This window comes from Argentina silus (assembly GCF_951799395.1).
Source record: "Argentina silus genome assembly, chromosome: 14".
Taxonomy (NCBI): domain Eukaryota; kingdom Metazoa; phylum Chordata; class Actinopteri; order Argentiniformes; family Argentinidae; genus Argentina; species Argentina silus.
In genome coordinates, this window is record NC_139668.1 from 9,830,456 (window position 1) to 9,842,968 (window position 12,513).

The following is a 12,513-nucleotide window of genomic DNA, read 5'->3' on the forward strand; positions in this document are numbered from 1 at the left end:
TTGTGCTGGCTAGTTTTGTTTAGTCCCTAACATTTAGCTTGCAGCTTTATGCTTGAATAATGCCAGTTCCAATAATACAAATTCAACTTTGTTAGTGTTGTTATTTGTTATCTATATTATGCACTGTCCCTCTAGAGCCCTTCATAATTGCATAATAATACATTGATAATGTGTCCAATAAATATAATCACCATGTTCCACAAACTTTGCCAGAGAAAATGGGAAACGCGGCAATAAATAATGCCAAGTTAAAACAACATGAAAACAACTGCTACTAGCCTGAAATTAAATTAAATTATAAAATAGTAAAATAATAGATGATAAGATAAGATGATTATCTTATCATTAAAGATAATTAAGGTGCTAAATACAAAATCCTCAATAATGTTTTTATGATGTGACAAAATAAAGCGAGGGGTGTGCCATGTTGCATCGAGAAATGGTGGCTGACAATTCCTTACATGTGTGTTCTTGTGGTCATATCACCTTTGATGACCCAGAGATTTCTGACCAGTGACTAAAATAAGGGCAGTAAGAATGTATTTATGAATCAATGAATATTAGATACTTACTTGCTTAATTTTGCCAAGGATGCATTGTATCTTTTTAAGAGCCATCTTTGGAACACAGGGTCAAATCTTAACTGCAATTGTGCATGACACTAGTTCTCGTGCATATCTCCAATTCACAGCAATGCATTTTTTACTCAAAACAATGAGCATGTAATTTCAATGTAAGATGTGGCATTCAATATATTACACCAATAATTACTTAATTCCTATAAAAGCTTACTATATAAGCCTTCATGCCCTTAATCAGAGTCAATGCATTGTGGCTATGTATGAGTATGTTAAATAAAACAGACACATACTTGATTAATGTTAAAACAATATGACGTTAGCGTGAACGAGGAAGGTCTGATTCAATTAAACTCAATCCTCCTCTTACCGAGTGAATTGCCCACTCTTTCTTGTCTTAAACCTGTGAGGTTTTCAAATGGGTTCAAGAGAAAGTCACAAGGAAAGGAAAAAGTGAGCTTTTAATAATTTAGCCAAGGACAAATAGGACAAATACAAACCATTGCCCAAAGAAACACTTAACATGCTCCATCTTTAAAGGTAGACTCAGCAATATGACATCATCATAGGTGACTTCCTGATGCAGGATATACAGTAAAAAATCACCTATACCATAAACCTGGTTTTGGCACGTGCAGTTTGTAATCCTATGATTAGGTGCCTGGAATATCCTTCAAAATGAGCTGGTTGGTCATGCTGGGAGCTGTGTCACAGCCAGTTGTCACCTCTTCACACGTGTGTTTAGTGACAAGACCCCTGCTGTCACCTGCTGTTCTCTCTCTCTCTCTCTCTCTCTCTCTCTCTCTCTCTCTCTCCCTCTCTCTCCTCAGAACCATGTGTTAGACAGGAAGCATTAGTAGGGAGACAGAGAATAGTGTGTCACCATTTTACTTCTAAAATTAAATGTTCTACTAATGGTTTCAAACTACAGTGTCATTTCCAGAGATCAGGACCTCTTCAGTTGTTTCTTTTGATTGTTCTTCAGCTGAAAGGTCAAGTCTAATGGTTCAGCTTTTTCTTTGACAGATCCTGGAATCACCAAGGTGGAAAATACACATGCTGTCCCACACATTAAAAGGGAGATGGACTGTTCTTGGCAGCTGGGATAGCAAGACGATAATAACAAATTTAAAAAACTGGGCTGCACACCTAAAGAGTGTCTAATCACATGTCCTCTAATTATGTTTGTGAAATGTTGAGGCCTACATCATAACATAACATAAATAGTTCATGACGAATAGAAGTTAATTGAATGTCAACTGTGGTTCACCACAGCATTGTAAGTACAGTGCTGCAAAAGGTTTAAACCTAAATTAACGGTTGATATGATGGTATTCTTATTTAATTCTGTTGTGACATCCTTAATATTGTTTTGTTTTCCTTTACAAAACACAATCCAAAAGTATCATTCACAAACAGCTTTTAGTTACGAGTTGCATTACCAACAAGCTTACAAAAATCTAAACAGAATTGTTTGTGGTATACTCCATCAAGGTGCATTCGATGGTAAAGCCCGGAAAAATAAAGAAAGTGAACGGAAGGAAATGGCATCTATTCTTACCAGCGAGAACAAGCTAATAGCTAGTTGTCAGCTCTTAATGCAAGCTTACTCCCACCCCCAGCTGAGAGTTTGTCCTCATATCCTGTTCCACATCAATGGGGGTTGCGCAATTACAAGAAAGTTATCCAAACTATTATTACTGCGGCCTCTTCAGTGGGTGTGAAATAATTACAAGGCCTCGGCAGTACACCGGAGAGTAACAATCAAAGACATGTAAATGAGCTAACACGCATTCATTATCATTCTTCGTCTCAACTGGTCAAAAGGATCAGCCGACAAAAATTCAAAGGCAACGGTGTTGCCATGACGCTCACGTTATCTTGGTATTTATGTTACAGTTCCTCTACATTTCTTGTATTCCTTTTCAGATGAGGTCTGAATATACCATGAAAGAATGATACCGTGAAAGGATATTTGTCATATTGTTTGTCGTTTTGAATCAGATTGTCATCAGCTTCCATATCTGCTCTACAGCCCATTTTATTAATATTCCTTGCATATGTTGACTCCTCTGAGTTTCTCTATGATTCCACTGGTGTGCTGTTAGAATTTTCCCCTGGTGCTAAATCAACATCAGTCTGGGGTCATCAAACTGTAAAGCTTGCCGTTGATTTATACACTAAGCCTGTGAAATACTGTGCCTTTAATTAAAGTTCCAAACTGGTCAAGAGCAAATACTGGAGGTGGAGAGAGGGATAAGATATAGAATAGAGAGAGAGAGAGAGAGAGAGAGAGAGAGAGAGAGAGAGAGAGAGAGAGCAGACTAGATAGTGAATAGGCAGGGCTAATGGCTGATGTTGTATTACCAGGATTATAAATTCGTCTCTTATGATTGAATATTAGACAGAGTGATCTCTTCATTAGACTGTGATTGATATGTAATACTCCTGTCTAAATAAATGTTTGTCCTTCAAGAGAATTCTGACATCAAGAATGAGACAATTGCTCACCACTCATATTGTGAGTGAGGTATTAGAGGCTAGTAATTTCAATTAAATTTTTTCTCTGAAACCAAAAGGACTAAAGAAAGATACCATGGAATGTAACCATCCATAAAGCTTGATCAGACATACACGAGAGTGACGCAAGAGCAACAAAAAAAAGAAAGAGTATATTATGAGGTAAAAGTAATTAAAAAAGAAATTAAAAGTTTGAAACAGAGAACACATGCTCACACAGATGCTAAGGTAATTGCTGGGCATTGATGGTGGTGGTTAACTAGGGCCCCGGAGATAATTACTGTAATTAATATGGACTTGTGTGAGCCCGGAACTCATTGGTAGACCATGCCTATGTTAAATCACTGTCATTCAAAAATGACACTTTTTGAGGTAGCACATGGTTTTCAAAATCTTTCAAGTGAACTAGCAGATAACAAATATGAGTAATAGCAGATAGCAGGAATACTAGTAGGAATAATATGAACCATGAAACAAACTGCAGCTGGTTTATTTTTCTCTCAAATTCAACAAGAGTAATTATTGTTAATGTAGGATGTGTCACAGTAAATGTGAATAGCTGTCTAAGAGATAACTTGGTTGGGTGTACTGTCATTTCTTACGGAAGGTGGGCCTCCCCGTACTTGTATTTTTAGTCGTTGCACCTTTGAACAGCTCGTACACATTGTTGAAGGACAGAACACTCACCACTAGAGAACATGTGTGGGAGGCTCTTACAATGAGAACTCATACATTTCCACTTTGTCCAAATGGGTAATGTAACCTTTGCATTTGACTTTTCATATAATCTGCCTTAGGCAAATACGATTGATTTCAGCAGTAAAGGGAAGGCAGTGTGTAGGTTGGATTCACCTCCACATAGACAGTTATGGCAAAATACATTTTTAAAAGCATCCCTTTCTTTCTCCAATGTTTGGTAGAGCTAACTTCCGCAAGGGATATATTATTATTCCTGAAGTATCACCCATGGTAACAGAGGAAAGACACAAAGCGTGACACATGTGAGAAGCGTCGAACTGCTGTTTGTAGGTCTCTTTTGTATACAGGAAGTCCAAACATACACTTACAGCAAACATACCTTTTGTAGATATCGTGGCGTAGCACACTAAGGCGCATACCATATCATCACAAGGTTCCTGGTTCGATTCCGGCCATCGACATATCCTGCATGTCATCCCTCCTCTTTCTCACCTGTCAATCTCCACTATCTCTATCCCAATAAAAGCAGAAATGCTTTCACAAAGATATCACAATGGTCCAATAATGTTGAGGCATTGGGAGTGGCTCATATATATGGTCCTAAAGGGTATAACAAACTACAAATACTTCAGGGAATGGTTGTATGACCTGAAGTCAGACATGAGGAAAATGCTGTAGCTTAGTTGTATGCCAATGATTGTGTTGTGGTTGGACCAATGGTCAAGGAAAACAACAACAGATCTCTAAGTGATAACAATGCTTTACAGCTGTGTACATGTGTCCGTGCCAACATTCTACTCATAACTATGGCATTTTTCCCTGAGATTTGACTTGGCAAACTGGCTAGTTATAATGGTTTCATAAGGGGCAGTGCTGAAGCAATATAACACTGGCCATTTCATCAATGTTTTCTATATCTGCCAAATAAAGTGCAAGGAATAAAATGTGCACAGTATGATGCATTTGTCAACCTAACTGTATTTTTCTGATATGAAAAGGCACAGTGCTCTGGTACATTATCCCAAAGAATGATGGATATCACTTTATTTGACACAGCATTATCAGGTCTTTATGAGTCATCATAACACTTCTTGATATGGGTCAAAACATGTCAAAAACTGTAAAACATGTTATAACATGTTATAACAGTGTCAGTTATAACATCCATGTTACATTGCAACATTTTCTAAAACAAACATTAGCAGTTGTCAAAATACAAAATGTCCATAATCACAACTGAGGTATTAGTCTACCTTTAATGTTAGGGGACACCCCTCTCATGTTCTCATTTTCAAACACTTTCATCTGCTCAACTCATCATAGGGAAACACTTCTTGTTCAGCAGGTGAGCCAGTCACAGCAAGCCAACAGGGTGTTGTCCGAGTCAGACAAAACGGTCTACTAGACCAGCAACACCTCTACCAATCTCCTCCAGATGGTCAGAGGAGTCTGCCAGGACATGCATAGTAACAACATGACCTCCAGCACCGGGTCAATTAGCCAACATCAATGTTGCTAGACTGCTAGGCATCCGGAGATGCCACCTTTTCCCTGAAAATCAGTTGTGAGAAATTCCTCCAAAGTGTACTATGTACAGTAAACATTTCCAAGAGTGATTTAATTTGTCTTTATAACATTTAACAAAATAGATGAATAATATTATTGAACCATTCATCACTTTGTTGATCAGTCTATTTCTATTATACTTTTAAAATGATTATTTCATAAAATAATACACGAGAAGACAAGAAAAACAGTGTGTACAGGTGAGATGGGAAACCTAAAAGGGCTTATAAAACCTCACCTATTGATCATTTTATTTAATGATCAAAATAAAAGAAAAATACTAAAAAGACAAGAGAGAGAAAATATGAAGAAAAGAAAGAGAATATTTCTGTATTTATTTCAGAATTCATGTATTGATTGATCAATATTTTTTTTGTCTTCCTCTATGTGGAGGCAACTGATGTATAAAGCTCCAGGGACCTCCTCCAGGGAACTCGACTCCTCGCATCCTCCACTTGCTTTGTCCTCAAAAAGCATTGGAGAATACGTAAGTGGAGGAACCTTGGGAAGAGTCATGTTGCTTACAATTGAGTAAATGTGTAGCCTCCTCAAGTAGTGGAGAGGAGGCATGGAGAGGTTGTATCTTATTGGCTGGACCTCAGGAAGAGCTTTTGTGGACTTCCTTTAACATGTACCATTACTATTTACCCCCAAAGCAACCTACTCTCTTTATAATCCACAGATAACCATGCATTCAGTGAAACACTGAGGCAGGTTGTGTGATCTCCAACTGACATTATCATATACTCAAATACATATACAAGGCAATCATATACATATACAAGGCATTACACCTTGACACAACTACTAGATGAAATATCTATATTTTTGTGACGACCTCTGGTGAGATATAGTGAATACTTAAGCAATCTACACTTAGAGAAATGACCCCAAAGTATCAATATCATTATTAGGCCTTTCACCCATGAGTGACCCCTGTTAAGCTTTGTATTTCTGTGTATTAAGAATCAATGTAACTAAACCAGTGTATTGTGTAGGTTGTTTGTATGTGTAAAACAACCTTGAGTTTATGCACAGTAAGAACATTGTTATTCTTATGAATTTCTTACATTGTAATTCTTCTCTCTGTATTTGCATGTATCCCATCATGTTCCAAAATGGGGTCTGATGCTGATCACGCTGGCATATGCTCCGTTTTGAGCTGTAGTTTGGGTCAAAAGTCAGACATGAGTCCAGGGGCAGAGGATTCGACCTAATGAAGAGTTCCCAGGTGGCTTTTCCAAATGAAAGTCTACCTTGCGTGCCGCTAGAGCCCCATGTGTGAACAGTTATTACATTCTCTGCACCTGCTGAAGAGAATAAGGGCTGCCCTCGGGGCATGGCTACAGCATACACAGTGTATGATTCAGTGTATGGGACTACTGTCTTCTATGCTTAGATATGCTGTAGTTCAATGGTTCAATGATAGCTCTTAATACTACTATTTAATATTAAAGTGTATTTGAAATATGATATGACATACTGTATTAGAAACACACTTCTATTATACTAAATACTACCAGTAAATTGCTGTTAATGCATGAATGTGTATTCAAAATATGATGGTGACATATTCTAATCACAATTCAATTGTAATATAAGTACATTTCAATTACTTACAAATGACCTTTTCAATTAGTGCACCAAGCATACTTAAAGTACAAAAGAGGTGTCCCATTTTAGCACTACTAAATACACTTAATATATACGTCTACATATATACTTAAAGTATATTAAGTAGTATAATGATATTATATTATATATATTATTATATTTAGTATAGAACATTTTTTATTAAAAGAAATGTACCTAGTACACTTTTTTTTTTGCTTGCATAAAACTATAATATTTACTTTTTAGTACTTTTTAATACATAGCTCCATCTATGAATTTGACAGTGGTTACATTTCTCCAGCCCCATCCCTCAGCTGTTTACCCAAAAGAAGTGGTGGGGAGACCGATTTGTTATTGTTTGAATCCCAGATTGCCCCTTTAACAAGGATGCCAAATTCAACATTATTGTCTGTCAACGGATTAGAAATTACTTGACATTTTATTTAAATCATCACAAGGCAATTTAGAAGGTGGCGCTCTCGTGGAAAACATCTGGATTCTGTTAACTCAATAGAGTAGTCCATAGTGCCAATGAAAAACTATACACTTATAATTGAAGTCTAAAAGGAACCTGTTGAAGTGAAGATAAATGCTAAAGGAATCCTTTCACTTTCAGTACAAGTATAAATTCTGTTTTCATTCGGCACTTTTATGGCCTAATATTTTAAGTTCCCAGTTGAAAAACATCAGGTAGGAATGGATGTTTCCTTCCCAAGTTATTAATCAAACAACAACGCTTCCAAATAGTCCGCAGGTGCGGAATGCACTTTTTTCACCTCAACGACACTCCACTGACCAATTTCCCATCACACGCGGTGACTCACCCCATTTTGGAGAAGCTTGCGCGAGGACTTTTATTACCACAGCACAAGCAGACAGGGACTCATAAACCTGACGGGTGTGATAACTCGCCCGCACCTTGTCACTGAGGAGAGAGGGATGGGACAAAGGTGTGACGGGGAAGGGCAGGAAGCGATCATCTTCCGAGGTGTTGAATGGTTTTTCCAGCGACAGCGGCCTGTCTGAAGTGACAGAGTGAGAGGCAGGTCCAGACAGTGATGGGTGACAATAAGGGTAGCCGTTGTGGCAGATCCAGCCTTTTTCATATCTCCCGCTATTCAGCCGCGGGTTTGTCCTCCGGGGTTGGCACATGGGATTTCACACATGACGCTTTCTTCACACACCTGCAGTCCCAATGTAACCTAGTCAAGGTAAAGGGGAGTATGGCTTTTTCAGTAGAGATGAATGACATGACCAAGCACTCTACTTTCTATTTACGCCCATTTACCTTCTACCCCCAAGACTGTGATTGGGGTTTGGGTGATTATCTTTTCAAGGTCATTAGTCATTAGAAGACACAGTGGCAATGCCTGAACATGGCTGCACATCCATTTGTTATTGTTAAAGAAGATTGATGATGAAATGCCTTTTTTTTTTTTTTTGTATATATATTAAAGGGATGGTTCAGCCTATTTTTATGTTTAGGTGAAATTACCCTAAGTGGTCCTCATAGGCCAGTAGTGAAAGCTCCGTTCTCCACTTTGCTACCGCAGCAAAGGCGAACAGTTGGCAGCACCCTCTCCAATAGACAGGATTCCAAAGGCACTTAAGTTAGCATTGTTGAAATGACTTGCCAAAATCTCCTCAGAGAAACGTCAAACAAACTTTAGTGGCGAGTTACGCTAAGGATGTTTTGATGTGCTTACTATTGAAAATCAAACAATTATAGTCTCTATAATCAATTTGTTCAGAACTGGAACTATTTCCTCTTCGTAGACTAACACAGCCTCTTAGTTTCAGTTTCATCATTCAAACACTAACACAGGCCAGTTCTCTGTGCAACTACTGGCCTATGAGGACAACTCAGGGTAAGATGATATTTCACTTAAACATGAAAAGAACCATCCCTTGTCAGAACCATGTCAGAAGTGACATACACGTTATGGCCCTGCAGCAAAATGTCAGACCATACATTTCCATTTGCGTCAGTTCATATTTGTAAAATGTATAAAGAGTGGAAAATGATTTAAGCAGGGGACTGTGATTAACAGGTCAGCATACTGTAATGCCAAATAGCATAGGGGGGCAATCACCACTGGTAGGCCATCATATTATATTCATGGGTCTATGTAATTTTGGCTCAGGGGTACAGTCGACCACTGCACAGACAGTAACTTATTGCTGGTGCAAATCACAGTTAGAGGCACAGCCACTGCCCTTTTACATTAATATTTAATCCCATATACATATATGCCACAGTGCCCCCTCTCTCAGAAACATATTATCGTTCCCCCTGCAGTAACATATGAATTATGCCTCTGTCAGGCGATTCAGCTTAAGAACAGGGTATTTTCTGTACCCGCTCATATAATAGAGGGGGCAATATCCAAACGCAGACCAACTTAGTACACTTTGTACGTATACGACTCTCAGGGGATGCTGAGAAGTGACTGTGTCCACATGAATGCCCTCCTAGTCATAGACAGATGACACACCTCCAGACCCATCCGTTCATTTACCTCTAGAATGAAGATTCAGTACTCTGTTTTCATCTATGGTGTTTGCCAGAGGTGCTCTGTTTTGCTCAGTGTTAAATGAATTAAATGGGCGTGTGGCCAAAGTGCTGCTGCAAACCCGTTGGATATGTGCAGCTCTCTCTCTCTCTTTCTCTCTCAGGCCTGGAGAAAGAGATATAAAGTATACTGGGTTTTGTGTTTGTTTTTCACTTTGGCTGTGGGCTATTCTATCAATAAGGTGAAGATAGTGAAATAGAGGCTCATCTAAATAGGCTCAGTATACTATTTTGGGATGAAAGAAAAATCCCTTTGAGCAAAATGTTACCTTTCTACAGTCTCCAGTCTCATTTGAATCATATAGTAGGCCTATATATGAAGTTATACTATACATGATGCTATTAGTGCCTCAATGATGCATTCCTCAGTTTGAAGTTCCAGTATATAGATTTGAGCTTTAAAATAGTGTTAAATGGCCATGATAAATCAGTAGCGATACCAGGAATGAGATCAAATGTCATTTCCAAAATCTGGTGTCAAGGTGAAGTACTGGCCTTTACATACCTGTTTTACGTTTCTTTTGTTTACAAGTGTAGCATATTTACGTAAACATTTTCAGTGTAGCCAAAGAGGGCAGCAAAGTGCAAAACTACATGCTTCATCTTTAAGGGTACTGTACCACACTCTCCAATTAAAATCAAATGACCTGTATAGCTTTTCCCCATGCACATAAAAGAGGTGAGTCCAGGAGGGCACATTTCTGTCATGGAGTTTTATTTCAGAGACCCTCTTCTACACACAAGTGCCTCTAGTGGAAAATAGATCTGTAACAGACCTTTAAAGAAGAGGCACAGAATCTCCTGTGAGAACTCAGCCTGTGCCAGTCAGCCAGTGTGCCTCTGTGCTGCATGACTGCCTCTGTCATTTGCAGCATATGGAGGCACGGTGGTGGCCAGGTGGTTCCCACATCTGGCCCATTACCTCTCAACCACTGCAATGACTCTCCATGCCACTGACAGCCTGTTGAAATAATCTCATCAAGACCCGATGAGTCAGCCACTGTCATCTTCTATGCCTGTCTGAAATGTAGAGTTGTTGATTTGGACTAAGCTCATTCCAAGGAACTTGGAACAAAATGTCAAATACGTGAAAAATTGCTTACATTTCTGTTCTTTTCTTTCATTGAGGAGTGAGGGACAGCTCACGTGCCTATTCTACTGTGTGAGTGAGTGAGTCCCACCTTGTTGGCCAATACAGCCTCTCATTCTATTTTTTGTTTTCCCCTCCAGAGTTGTCGGGGAACGTTGTTCCACGCCGATGCCATAACACCGCCTGACCTTAACCTTCCCGCAACGATGACATCATGACACGACTTCATCACACAGAGGATGTATGGAGGACACACATTCACTGAAACGGGAAGTTTACCCTTGGACTGAACTGTCTTCGTGGTAACGTGACTGGCGATTTTGCTAATTACATTTTTGATTGCTGTTGTTTAGGAAACGGGCATAGACATAAAATACTTGGGATTGTACTGTATTTAGGATTATCAAGTACCCTACCACCCAAGATATTCTAATCCTTTAGCCTTTGTGTAAATACCTGGTTGATATTTGAACAAATGCTTTCAAGCCATTGTCCTTTTTGTGAATGTATAATAAATAAAATGTTCCTAATTGTACTACCTATGTTAGTTGTGTTATTGTACCCTACTTACTGTACCCTGGTTACCTATCTCTTGACACAACTGTTCATGCTTCAGCAAGTAAAATAACTGCGGTAAACAAACTCTGGCGGTTTGTTTACATTTGAGCAAGCTACATCCCAGTCTAGCAGCTATGTTATAGCTTTTAAAACCTGAGACGTGAATTGATGTTGTCTCTCTAGTCACTAGTCAAACTCCCTTCGCCCAGCAGCCACTGACTGATGATCCTCTTGAAACATTGTCACCCTAACTCTAACATCCTACCGAACACGATTGGCAAAGGTCAGGCTTGTTAGCTCTAAACACTCAGGCCTGCAAGTCCTCAACCTTTACTTCCAGTGCTCTCAGTTGACACCAGGGGACACAATGGCACCTCGAACTGTGTGCCACTTGACCCTGAGCACTGCAGCAGTCTGTGCATTCTATCCATCACATAAAGCACAGAGGCAAAACTGCTGTCACGGCAGATTTTTCATGCATGCAATATTCAAGGTACTGTCAGTGACTTTAACCCCAGAGAGATACATAGGGGAAAAGGAGCTTTGAAGATGGATTACTGGATCACATCATACTATGGTAGACCCTGCTATGGGCACAGCATTTTCAGCAGAGGGACTCAGAGAGAATACTGCATACAAAAGGAATACAATACAGGCTCCTGCCCCTGCTTGTTTACCACATTCAACACAGGGATGCCACTCTATGAAGATTGGCATTGTCAGTTTCCTGCTCCCAGTATATTCAACTCAACCTGCACCTGTGCATGAAGAAGAAACTGGTTATTCTGCTGTAGTTTGGTACCACAGATGTGGGCTCTCTTATAATCAGTCACGTCACATAGGCTGACTGTGAACCTCTTGTGCTATCGTTACTTCATGCTATGCAAAGCCATCATCATTCCTTCAACCAATCCTAAAAAGGTCTGTGGTTTATTCATCTGTCCTCATTTAAAGCCACATCACAGTGTTTTCATTGATTGCCTAATACAATTGAAACACAGAGGGTACGGGCTAGTAATACAGGCAAGCGTGATGACAACAATGGCGTCAAGCGCTGATCGATGACAGATCCTCTATTTATCACAGTGTACAGTAGACAGAGAGAGAGAGAGAGAGAGAGAGAGAGAGAGATAGCAAGAGAGAGAGAGAGGTGAGATAGAAGTATTGTTGTTTGTTCCTGGCGTACTCCCCTGTCCTCAATGACAGGAGCTGCTGATGAAGTTGTTCCTAAATAAAGAAAGACTAGTGTAATGAATGCCTCACCCCCCCTGCCAAAAACTGCATTACAGGCCCCTAATGGTCTCCCTTGTCTGAAT